Source organism: Salminus brasiliensis, chromosome 5, assembly GCF_030463535.1.
Source record: "Salminus brasiliensis chromosome 5, fSalBra1.hap2, whole genome shotgun sequence".
Classification (NCBI taxonomy): domain Eukaryota; kingdom Metazoa; phylum Chordata; class Actinopteri; order Characiformes; family Bryconidae; genus Salminus; species Salminus brasiliensis.
In genome coordinates, this window is record NC_132882.1 from 4799202 (window position 1) to 4811701 (window position 12500).

Sequence of the window (12500 nt, forward strand, 5' to 3'; positions counted from 1 at the left end):
CAGCTCTTCCACTGCTCCACAGCTCAATGCTGGGGGGCTTTATCCCCCTCTACTAGCCCACGCCTGGCATTATTAGGCAGCATGGTGCCTATAGGTTCATGTTGATCTTCTCCTGCAGAGAGTCCTATTCTATTGGCAGTACTTCTCCACAGGGACTAGACAGGCTGTGTGTGTCTCAGCAATACTTGATCAAATAAACCATCAGCCAAAAATACTGAAGAAATCTGCACCTAAATTGAGTACTAATAGCGCCCCCTTGTGGGGAGGATTCATAATCTGACTCTGCAAATCAACCGGAGGCATTTCAGTATTCATCCCAGATCCTCCACAAAGCTCCTAATCTCAATTGTAGCTCCGTCTGCAGCAGTCTCACCTTTTCCGCTCAGAATTCGCACCACCGATCCACAGAAAAACAGTGAATGCACGTCTTCCTGATGGTAAGTATTGCATCTATTTGAATCATTAACAATGTATTCGTAATATCAGTTCCACTAAACTGCGCCGAACATCCAGTCAGAGGGTGAAGCAGAAGGCGAGATGAAATATTCATCTATTGTAAACTCATTATTTCGCCAGCACCCGGGCCCACAGCCTTGCCTAGCTAAGCGGTGATTGATTGCTTCGGACTGAGGAGAGAGCGAGAGAGTAAGAGAGAGAGAGCTCAGCAGACAGAGATGAGCGGTATTGGGAAACTAAACATTGTTGCAAGTGTTGGATTTTTGCACGCCAACTTTATAATGACAAATGGAACAGCGTGAGGGAACTTCTGAGCATTATGGAGAACACTGCAGCGGTTTCCTACAACCAAACAAGACCAAGCCAAACAGACCTCCACTCCACATTGTCCTTCACCGAAGACGAGCGTCCAGACTTTTTTCTGTCCTGTACCGAAGTGGTGAAACAAGCTTCCCCTGGGTGTCCAAACAGCAGAGTCCAACGCTCGCTGTCTTCAAACCCAGACTGAAGACCCTCCTCTTCTGAGAGTACTCAGGCGAAGAGAAGAGTACTGTGGTCTCCATAGTGACTTGTGTTTAGTAGAGTCTAAGATTAGAGGAGCTTTGAATTCTAGTCTATTTAAACTAGCTGAGGTTTTTCTTGGGTAAATAGCAAAGCACTTTTGTAAGTCGCTCTAGAGAAGAGCGTCTGCTAAATGCAGTGAATATAAATGTAATTGTGTGGTTGGTGTGGTGCAATAGTTAACACCACTACCTGCCAGTGAGCTACCACACCATGTGGGAGGCCAGGGCTCGATTCCTGGTCTGGGTGACTATGCTGCGCTACACCAATAAGAGTCCTTGGACAAGACCCTGTAAGTTGCTCTGGATAAGAGCGTATTGAACCCACAACCCTGTCATCAATAGCCCAGAGCTCTGACCACTGAGATACCACCACTGCCCCTGAATGGTGTATTTTCTGAAAGAAGTGCAGGGGTCCCAAAACTTTTGGCCATGACCAGAGTGTCTCACAATACACAATAACAACAATAAGCATTTCACACCTTTACTATAACTCAAACATGCTGCCACTCTTACATGCCAGCATGCATACTTGCAGACATCCACGCATGAAAACATCCATTACATGGACAAAAGTATTGGGACACCTGATCATTTATGGTTTCTTCTGAAATCAAGGGTATTAAAATAGTTTATTAATAGTATTATTAATAGTTTACCTGTGTCAGCCACCATCGCTATTAGAGTGATGAAAGGAGGGAGTACCAGAGAATACGCCCAGAGAATTGTGCTCCCTCTGATTCTGGCTGCTGATGGCAAAGCAGCATGGCTGAGATTTGAACTCACAACCCCCAGACCATAGTGACAGTGCACTAATCAGTGTAATCAGTGACCTTCCTTCCTGTAGAATAATGTGGAATCTGTATATGACTATGTATTATGTATTTTTTATGGTTCAATTGAGTCAAATATTATTTTTTGGCTTTTTTCATCTTCTTTAATTAACTCCAATCTGTTGATTAATTGATTAATAATTAATACTGAGCCCCAACAGCCTCATACTGATGCCTGAACTTTACTACATTGCCAGTCGAACCACTCAGTCTCCCAAAAAACCTGCAGCGTGTGTTTGCTCAGCTCGCTCCTACCACTTTAAACATGACGTGGCCATCGAGAAAAACATTATGTATGATGGATACCAGGAGGTCTAATGAAACGGTGCAGACGCACAGATCCTGTGCTGAGAAACGGCGAGCTGCTTAAAGGTCGCTATAAATCACAGCCCTCTTTCCCCTGCTCCTGATCCACAGCCGCCAGAGGGCCGACCCCAATCAAATAAAGAAGCTCCAGCGGTCTCCGTGCATGCAGACCCACGCTTAACGGGACAGGCCAGAGCTCCACTGCGGGACTCAGCCTGTCAAACCCAAGCCTCGGTTATTCCTCCTCGGCCCATTCTCTGTCACTCAGGCTGTGAAGGGGACGTGGATGCGTGACAGTGGGCCTCTGACTGTGCCGGTTAGCTCTGAATCAGGACCAATTCTGAGGCTGTGAAGAAGCTAAAGTGGCATCTAATGTGCAGGATAGTGCTGGAGAGGGGGAGAAAATTGCACAGTATTTCTGCAGGATTTTCTGCTGAATCACTTAAAGGCTAAAAAGGCTGGTGTAGGAACTAGCACTGGGGAAGCTGTGGCATTCTGCAGTGGTGTATAGACAGTCTGTGTGTTCATTTTGCTGATTAAAATGAATGTGAATCAGAAAGCAGCATTAATCTTCCTAATGTGTGTGACATCTTTATAAATTGGTAAATAATTGTGGGCCAGGCATGATTAAATATATATATATATATATATATATATGTATCTGTATTTGACTGGATTATGAAAAGCAGCTGTTTTAAAATTAACACGGATTCAGAGCTGGACGTCAGTCTACCTGCTCTGGAAGAGGTGGGCGAAATTCTGCTAGTACAGAAAGCAGAAGGAAAGAGCATGAAAACTTTCCACCAGAAGATCCACAGCCATCCATGGCTGAGAGTGAAGAACACTGATTATCTGGTTACAGTGACACCTGTCCAGCGCTGAGATACAGTAGGCAGCAAGTGAACTGTCAGTTCTTGAAGGTGATGGAGGTGTTGAAGCAGGAAAAATAGGCAAGCATAAGAATCTGAGACACTTTGACAAGAACCAAACTGCGACGGCTAGACGACCGCGGGTCAGAACATCTCCAGAACGTCAGGCAGGTCTGCTATGCAGTGGATAGCACCTACCAAAAGTGCTGCAAAGAGGGACATGGGTCATGGGTGCCCAGGGCTCACTGGTGCTCATGAAGGCCCTACCTTACAACGTACAGGACTTAAAGGATCTGCTGCTGCTATGCCTTGCTGCCAGATACCACGGGATGCCTTCAGGGGTCTTGAGGAGTTTGTGTCTCGGCAGGCCTGAGCCACCGATTATTATTATATTCATCGGTTTTATTTTATTCAGTTTGATGCCGACTAGTGCCGGCATTCGTTAGATGACTTAACAGAACTGGGGGTTAGCATTCTCCTCCAAGCGTGTTGAAAGGTTAGATAGATGAGGTTGGCTGGTTTTAGCTGACCCCACCCTCATAGCACTGGTAGCATCATGTGATTGGGCGGCTCCTAGTTAGGGGTGAGAATTGGGATGAGAACCCCCCGCGCCCCTAAGAAAAAAAAGCCTCTAGAGGACTGCAAGTGGAAGAGGGCCCAAGTCGTACAGTAGAATGGGACAAATAAAGCCAGTTTTCTTCCGGACTGGTCAGGAGCAGGACGAAATGTTGCAGGAGCGTAACTAAATGAAAAACGATCCCATGCGAGACCTCTAGGTAAAGGTCACTACACTTCGATCAAAGATTACAGGCAAACAAGACTTCAGTCTGTGGAATGCCATGACCCGATGGATTCTACTTAACCTGACAAAGGACATGGACTAACAAGGCAAAAAAAAAAAAAAGATCCATTAACACACCTCCCGGTAACACACCTCCCACTCCACCGCACCCCTTGCTACACTATATGTCCAAAAGTTTGTGGACACCCCTTCTAATGAATGCATTCAGCTACTTTAAGTTGCACTCATTGTTGACACTTTCGAGCAAATGCACACACATACACAGCTGGTCTAGTACCTGTAGAAAAGTCTTGCCAATAGAATAGGACTCTCTGCAACAGCAGGTATACATGAACCTACTGGCACCATGCTGCCTAATAATGCCAGGCGTGGGCTAGTAGAGGGGTGTAAAGCCCCCCCAGCAGCATTGAGCTGTGAAACAAGAACTGGAAGAACTGTGTTCTCTGGAATGATGCCAACACTTTTGGGATCAGTTTGGGGAGTTGGGGCTGAGGTCGATTGGTGATCATGCAGTATCCTCACCTCCCGATTGCTCCTGCAATCAAATCCTCACAGCAGTGCTCCTCCAAAATCTAGCAGAAAGCCTTCTTCCCTGCACAGCAGAAACAGGTAACCTCCTTTTTTAACCCCTAATTTTAGCAGAAACAACAAATTAGCAGGTGTCCAAAAACTTTTGTCCATTTAGTGCAATCTTTATGATGGTTTTTATTCGTAATTAGTTTCATTTTCATGTATTTCTCCCCTCAAATTCCCTCTTTAGTTACTCTTGATACGCAGAAGTCATCACATCTCCTTTGTGTCCAGAATCACATGTTCAGAGCATGCATTTGAGCCAATGAGCCACATTAGTTCTTCTCCAGCATTAACCATAATGCCCTGGAGGGCCTGCTGGCAGCGAGCGCTGACAGGAAAGAGCAGTAATCACAGCAAAGTGCTGGACAACTACCAAGTGCATCAGAAACACACATGCAAAGTCAAATACACACAACACACACACACACACACACACACACTGCAGGAGACAAATCAAGCAGCACAGCCACTAAACCCAGAACCACAGGAGCTTCACTGCATTAAAGGCAATACTTCACTCCAAACACCCACAGTAATGAGCGCGAGCTTGTCGTGGCCGGTTAGCGATGTATTAAAAGAAGCATCAAAGCTATTGTACCCCGACTTTCATTCTCTTTCCGAGCCATGTTAGCATTTTTCAGTGAAGCCTGACAGTGTGTAGCCCACCCAAGACTGAACCCCTGTGGTGCGATGTGCTTGGCCAGCATGTTAGACAACGACGCTGGGTTTTCCCACTCTGCAAACAGCAGGACATCCCATCAATACACACCAATTTAGCTCCACAGTGCAGAACCTGCTTCAGCTGACAGCGATATTTTACACTCCACACTTTACACACACACACACACACACACACACACACACACACACACACACACACACACCCTGCCCAGAACTTCCACTTACTGGCCACTTCATTAGAAACACCCGCCTTGAACTTCTATAAACTGGCCACTTTATTAGAAACACTACCTTGTGCTTCTACTCGCTTCCATTCTCTGGCTACTTTATTGCCTCGAATATCCAAAAACTGGCCATTTTAAAAGAAACACCTAACTTCTACAGACACAGAGTGGCCACATAATTGCAAATCCCTACCTTGTACTCCCACTTACTGGCCACTTTACTGGAAACACATACTAACTTGTGCGTCCACTCACTGGCCACTTTACTGGAAACACATACTAACTTGTGCTTCCGCTCACTGGCCACTTTACTGGAAACACATACTAACTTGTGCGTCCACTCACTGGCCACTTTACTGGAAACACATACTAACTTGTGCGTCCACTCACTGGCCACTTTACTGGAAACACCTACTAACTTGTGCGTCCACTCACTGGCCACTTTACTGGAAACACCTACTAACTTGTGCGTCCACTCACTGGCCACTTTATTGGAAACACCTACTACCATGTACGTCCACTCACTGGCCACTTTATTGGAAACACCTACTACCGTGTACGTCCACTCACTGGCCACTTTATTGGAAACACCTACTACCGTGTACGTCCACTCACTGGCCACTTTATTGGAAACACATACTACCTTGTACTTCCACTCACTGGCCACTTTATTGGAAACACCTACTACCGTGTACGTCCACTCACTGGCCACTTTATTGGAAACACCTACTACCGTGTACGTCCACTCACTGGCCACTTTACTGAAAACACATACTAACTTGTGCGTCCACTCACTGGCCACTTTACTGGAAACACATACTAACTTGTGCTTCCGCTCACTGGCCACTTTACTGGAAACACCTACTACCGTGTACGTCCACTCACTGGCCACTTTATTGGAAACACCTACTACCGTGTACGTCCACTCACTGGCCACTTTATTGGAAACACATACTACCTTGTACTTCCACTCACTGGCCACTTTATTGGAAATACCTACTACCATGTACGTCCACTCACTGGCCACTTTATTGGAAATACCTACTACCGTGTACGTCCACTCACTGGCCACTTTATTGGAAACACATACTACCTTGTACTTCCACTCACTGGCCACTTTATTGGAAACACCTACTACCGTGTACGTCCACTCACTGGCCACTTTATTGGAAACACCTACTACCGTGTACGTCCACTCACTGGCCACTTTATTGGAAACACATACTACCTTGTACTTCCACTCACTGGCCACTTTATTGGAAACAACTACTACATTGTACTTTCACTCACTGGCCACTTTATTGGAAACACCAACTATCTTGTACTTCCACTCACTGGCCACTTTATTGGAAACACCTACTACCTTGTACTTCCACTCACTGGCCACTTTATTGGAAACACCTACTACCTTGTACTTCCACTCACTGGCCACTTTATTGGAAACACCAACTATCTTGTACTTCCACTCACTGGCCACTTTACTGGAAACACCAACTACCTTATAGTTTCTCTCACTGGCCACGTTATTAGAAACCCCTGATGGCCACTTATGAGGGGTCAGAGGACGACTAACATAAACTGTGCATGAACAGATGGGTTGTCGACTGTAACTGTTCAGCAGGAAGGAGGAGCTAAGCATTTTAAAGAGCTACAAACTCTCCAAATTACTCTCGGGTAACCCTCTCGGACACAGGCAGCAGACCCCAATTCTTTTAGTTAAGCACTGATTAACCAAACTGTTATCACTGACGATTATTAATCAACTGTTAATCATCAATATAATTTATCCACAGGATTTCTGCCAATATCACAAAATCCACAGGGCTCAAATATCAGCCGATACAATCAGCAGAACCGATATATCAACCCAGTATGGAGAGAAAATGTGGTCCCGTGTGTTATTACTTTTTCTGTTCCCTCGATCTCTGAGTTCCAGCTGTCACGCAGCATATAATTCAACTCAAATCCCCACCTCAATAATATCCTACACCCGGGTATTAACTCAGGAGAATATCAGCGGAATGAGAATTTTGACACTTCCTGGCCTTACGCCGTGTCACTTTGTTTATCATTCCTCCCATCGGCTTGAATCTCGCACCTGAGCACGATGAGTGAGCACTGTACATGTTCAACAATTCACCCGTCTCCCCGCTGATTCGGACTCTAACAGTAGAGGACAGGCTGTCAGCCAGGCTCCGCCGCACTCACATCACCATCCATAGCCAAACACACACACACACACACACACACACACACACACACACACACACACACACAAAAAAAAAAAAATCTTCCTCTCTGCTAGGAGTGTGGAATTGCACTCCTAAGAACGATTTCCCCAAGGATTCCACAGCTGCAACTATCAAAAATCTAAATCTTTCAAGGATTCTGTTTAATATTGTCCCAAATGTCATATACAAATATTAAAAAAATCTAATGACATTTTTATTCTGAATAATAATAATAATAATAGTAATAATAATAATAATAATAATAATAATAATAATAAAAATTTTAAAAAAAGTTTTTATTAGTTTTCTCATATTGATTATATTATTATTATTATTATTATTATTATTATTATAACCCTGTGTGGTACATTCTTTAAAATAAAGGAGCTACGAAGAGCTCTTAGTAGCTTACTATCATAATGTAAGAGTGTACATTAGCATTAGCATCAATATTGACTTAAACTGGCCACTTTATTAGAAACATCTGCTTAAAACCTCCACTCACTGGCCGCTTTATTAGAAACACCTACCGTCTAAGATGTAGAAGGTATAATAAACAGTCTTTAAACTTGAACATTTGAACATTACTGGCCACTTTATTGGAAACATCCAGTATCATGTGCTTCCAACATTTTTCAAGGATTCTGTTTATAAGTTGTTTATCTGTTGTACATTTATAAGATGTAGAAGGTATAATAAACACAGTCTTTGAACTTTACATTACTGGTCACTTTATTGGAAACACCCAGTATCATGCGCTTCGACTTACTGGCCACTTTATTAGAAACCCCCACCTTGTACTTTGCATTTCCAGCAATAATAATAACAATAATAATAATACATTCATCTTTCTTATTAGTTTAGAGTGTACATTAGCATTACATTAAATATACATCAGCATATTGCTACTGCTCTGCAAAAAAACCTTCCATAAACTGGCCACTTTATTAGAAACACCTGCTTTAAACCTCCACTCACTGGCCGCTTTATTAGAAACACCTACCGTCTACATTTATAGGATATATACGGTATAATAAACACAGTCTTTGAACTTTACATTACTGGCTACATTATTGGAAACACCTCTTCCCTTGTCCTTCCACTCACTGCCACTTTATTAGGAACCCCACCGTGTACTTTGGGCAGCATGGTTCCAGTAGGTTCATATTTATTGATCTGCTCCTGCAGAGAGTCCTATTCTATTGGCAGTACTTCTCTACAGGGCCTAGACAAGCTGTGTGTGTGCATTTGCACATCTGTGTCGGCAATGGGTGCAACACAAGAAACGTAGCTGAATGCATTCAGTAGAAGGGGTGTCCACAAATATTTGGACATATAGTGTAACTTGCAGCTCATGTATTTCTCGAGTCCCAAAGCAGACAGCCTTGACTTCTGACCCTGACCTGAGAGTCGGGTTGAGTCCTTTGAGAGGACAGGCCCTAGTGACCCACTAGTAACTCAAAGAGCCTGGGAGGGTGTGGCTTCATAAAAGAGGTAAGAGTATCAGTCATTTGAGTCACGTTACAAATATTCTAATGATGAAATCTGTCAAAGCACTAAACCATCGCAGTCATCAGTGTTCTGCATTTCACCCTGATAACAAAAAAACATCATCATCAGCATTCAATTATTCATCTCACCACGCCAAATCAGTCTGGATCACACTCATTTCCCTGCTTTACATTGATTACAAACGTTGCTCTAGGTGTTTGGGCGCCGGGCCTGCATAATATAATGTTTATTTATCATCACTACAATACTGATATTGCAGACGGCAACAATATGCAAATGAACCCACTAACCAATCACACTGTTTTTCACTCTGTGCTGGGAGTTCATTACTTTATTAGAAACATCCACTTTAAACCTCCACTCACTGGCCGCTTTATTGGAAACACCTACCTTGTACATTTATAAGATGTAGAAAGTATAATAAACACAATCTTTGAACTTTACTACATTACTGGCCACTATATTGGAAACACCCAGTATCATGTGCTTCGACTTACTGGCCACATTATTAGAAACCCCCACATTGTGCAGTATTTTGTTTATTATTATCCCAAATGTTTTAGAAAAATGTTTAAAAATAATAATAATAATAATAATAAAAAAATAATAATTCACCTTTTTTATTAGTTTAGTTAGTTTTATTAGTTTACTGGTCACTATATTGGAAACACCCACGAATTAATCACAGTCCCAGTAGATGTTTAGATGAATTAGCAGCAGAGGCAAAACCATGCAGGCCGATGCTTTGCCACATTATTGATTAAATAAGGCAATTCATGACCAATTTTTACCTTTTTTACTTTTTGACATAATGTAAATCTGGGAGATGGTCTTTATATCGTATCTGAAGTTCACAATGAACGGACCAATAGAAATGCTCCAAAATGACCTGGAATATTTTTTTTTTACATTGACTTCCATTGAAAGTTGAGAAGGTTTTTTCCTCCTCCTGTAAAGTTGCTGCGTTTTTGCATGATGGCGACAATTTCTAATATACCACAAGGCATATCTGCAGTGCTCCTATTTTGACCATATCGTGCAACCCTGTTGGACACTGATCTCACTGATCACCTGCCATTGACTGATCGCTGGATATGGCTGATAGTGTATAGTGTATATGCATTAAGATAATTCAGAGGATGAAGAGGTCTTTTAGCTCCCCGTTCAGCAGGGAGAGGACACCCCTGACACTCGCTCTTTTATGCCCTGTCAGGAGGAGCGAGTGTCTTGCTCGGGGGTACCGTGTCAAAGCTCAGTGTGAAGTGGAAGTGAGAAGTGACCTTAAAACCTGTATCACAACTAAGAAGGTCAGTTCCCCATAAAACTCAAACTAGGACCACCAGCAACACAACAACGCCCGGACGGGCAGTAACACTTAACACTGGGCTATTTCATCATCACCCCACCCCACACACACATACACACACACACACACACACACACACATACACATACACACACACACATACACACACACACACACACACACACCAGTCTGAACAGCGCAGAGTGGAAAACACTTTCCCTATAAACGCAGACACTGGAATTTACAGAGCCTTCATCTCCTCATTCTCCTCCAGTCTGAAGCATAATGAGCACATCCCGAACACATGAAGAGGCTTAGAGGAGAAACACGACGGCCCACACAGCTAAACAACCACGCATACTTACACACATCACAGACAGACAGACAGACAGACAGACAGACAGACAGAATATATAGACAGACAGACCAATGGGTAGACACATACATAAACACACACATACACACACACATATATATATATATATATATATGAGAGAGAGAGATGAGCAGACAGATAGACAGACAGACAGACAGATAGAAGCATAGAGACAGACAGACAGACAGACAGACAGACAGACAGACAGAGACAGACAGACAGAAGCATAGAGACAGACAGATAGATAGACAGAGACAGACAGACAGACAGACAGAAGCATAGAGACAGACAGACAGACAGACAGACAGATAGATAGAAGCATAGAGACAGACAGACAGACAGACAGACAGAGACAGACAGAAGCATAGAGACAGACAGATAGATAGACAGAGACAGACAGAGAGATAGACAGAGACAGACAGACAGACAGACAGAAGCATAGAGACAGACAGACAGACAGACAGATAGATAGAAGCATAGAGACAGACAGACAGACAGACAGAGACAGACAGAAGCATAGAGACAGACAGATAGATAGACAGAGACAGACAGAGAGATAGACAGAGACAGACAGACAGACAGACAGAAGCATAGAGACAGACAGACAGACAGACAGATAGATAGAAGCATAGAGACAGACAGACAGACAGACAGGTAGATAGACAGAGACAGAGATAGATAGACAGACAGACAGACAGACAGACAGAAGCATAGAGACAGACAGACAGACAGACAGATAGATAGAAGCATAGAGGCAGGCAAACAGACAGACAGACAGAGACAGATAGACAGATAGAGACAGGCAGGCAGACAGACAGATGTGTAGATAGACAGACAGATCCAATAATAGTAGATAGGTCGGTAGATAGACAGACAGAAAGACAGACAGACAGCTGTGTAGATATATAGACAGATCCAATAATAGTAGGTAGATAGACAGACAGACAGACAGACAGACAGACATTACTGACCGCCATTGATCTCTATATGGATGTTTTGTGTACACAGTGCACAGACAGACAGGCAGAGAAAGATACTCAGACAAACATTACTGATCAATACTGATATCTGCAGCGTACACACACCGTACACACACCGTACACACACCGTACACACACTGTACACACACACTGTACACACACCGTACACACACCGTACACACACACTGTACACACACCGTACACACACTGTACACACACACTGTACACACACCGTACACACACTGTACACACACACTGTACACACACCGTACACACACCGTACACACACACTGTACACACACACCGTACACACACTGTACACACACCGTACACACACACTGTACATACACCGTACACACACACCGTACACACACCGTACACACACTGTACATACACCGTACACACACCGTACACACACACCGTACACACACACTGTACACACACACTGTACACACACTGTACACACACTGTACACACACCGTACACACACCGTACACACACACCGTACACACACCGTAGACACACACTGTAGACACACACCGTACACACACTGTACACACACCGTACACACACTGTACACACACCGTACACACACGGATACTGAGGGCATCTCTTACTGATCCGCAGCTCCCTCTGCATGCTATTTCATAACCACACTGACCCCTCAACACTCTTCAATAAGAAAAGCCCCTCAGTCCGAATCACCTGCCCCCACACAGAGGCCCGGCAGGGGCAATAACACTGCGCACACACACACTCACACTCACTCACACACACACACTCACACTCAC

At 43.8% G+C, this 12500-nt stretch overlaps 1 protein-coding gene across 3 annotated transcripts in view; it reads right to left on the reverse strand.

Annotated features, from left to right (window-relative positions):
- Window positions 1–12500, reverse strand: part of dpp6a (dipeptidyl-peptidase 6a) — a 461345-nt gene that overhangs the window by 395962 nt on the left and 52883 nt on the right. The window lies entirely within an intron of this gene.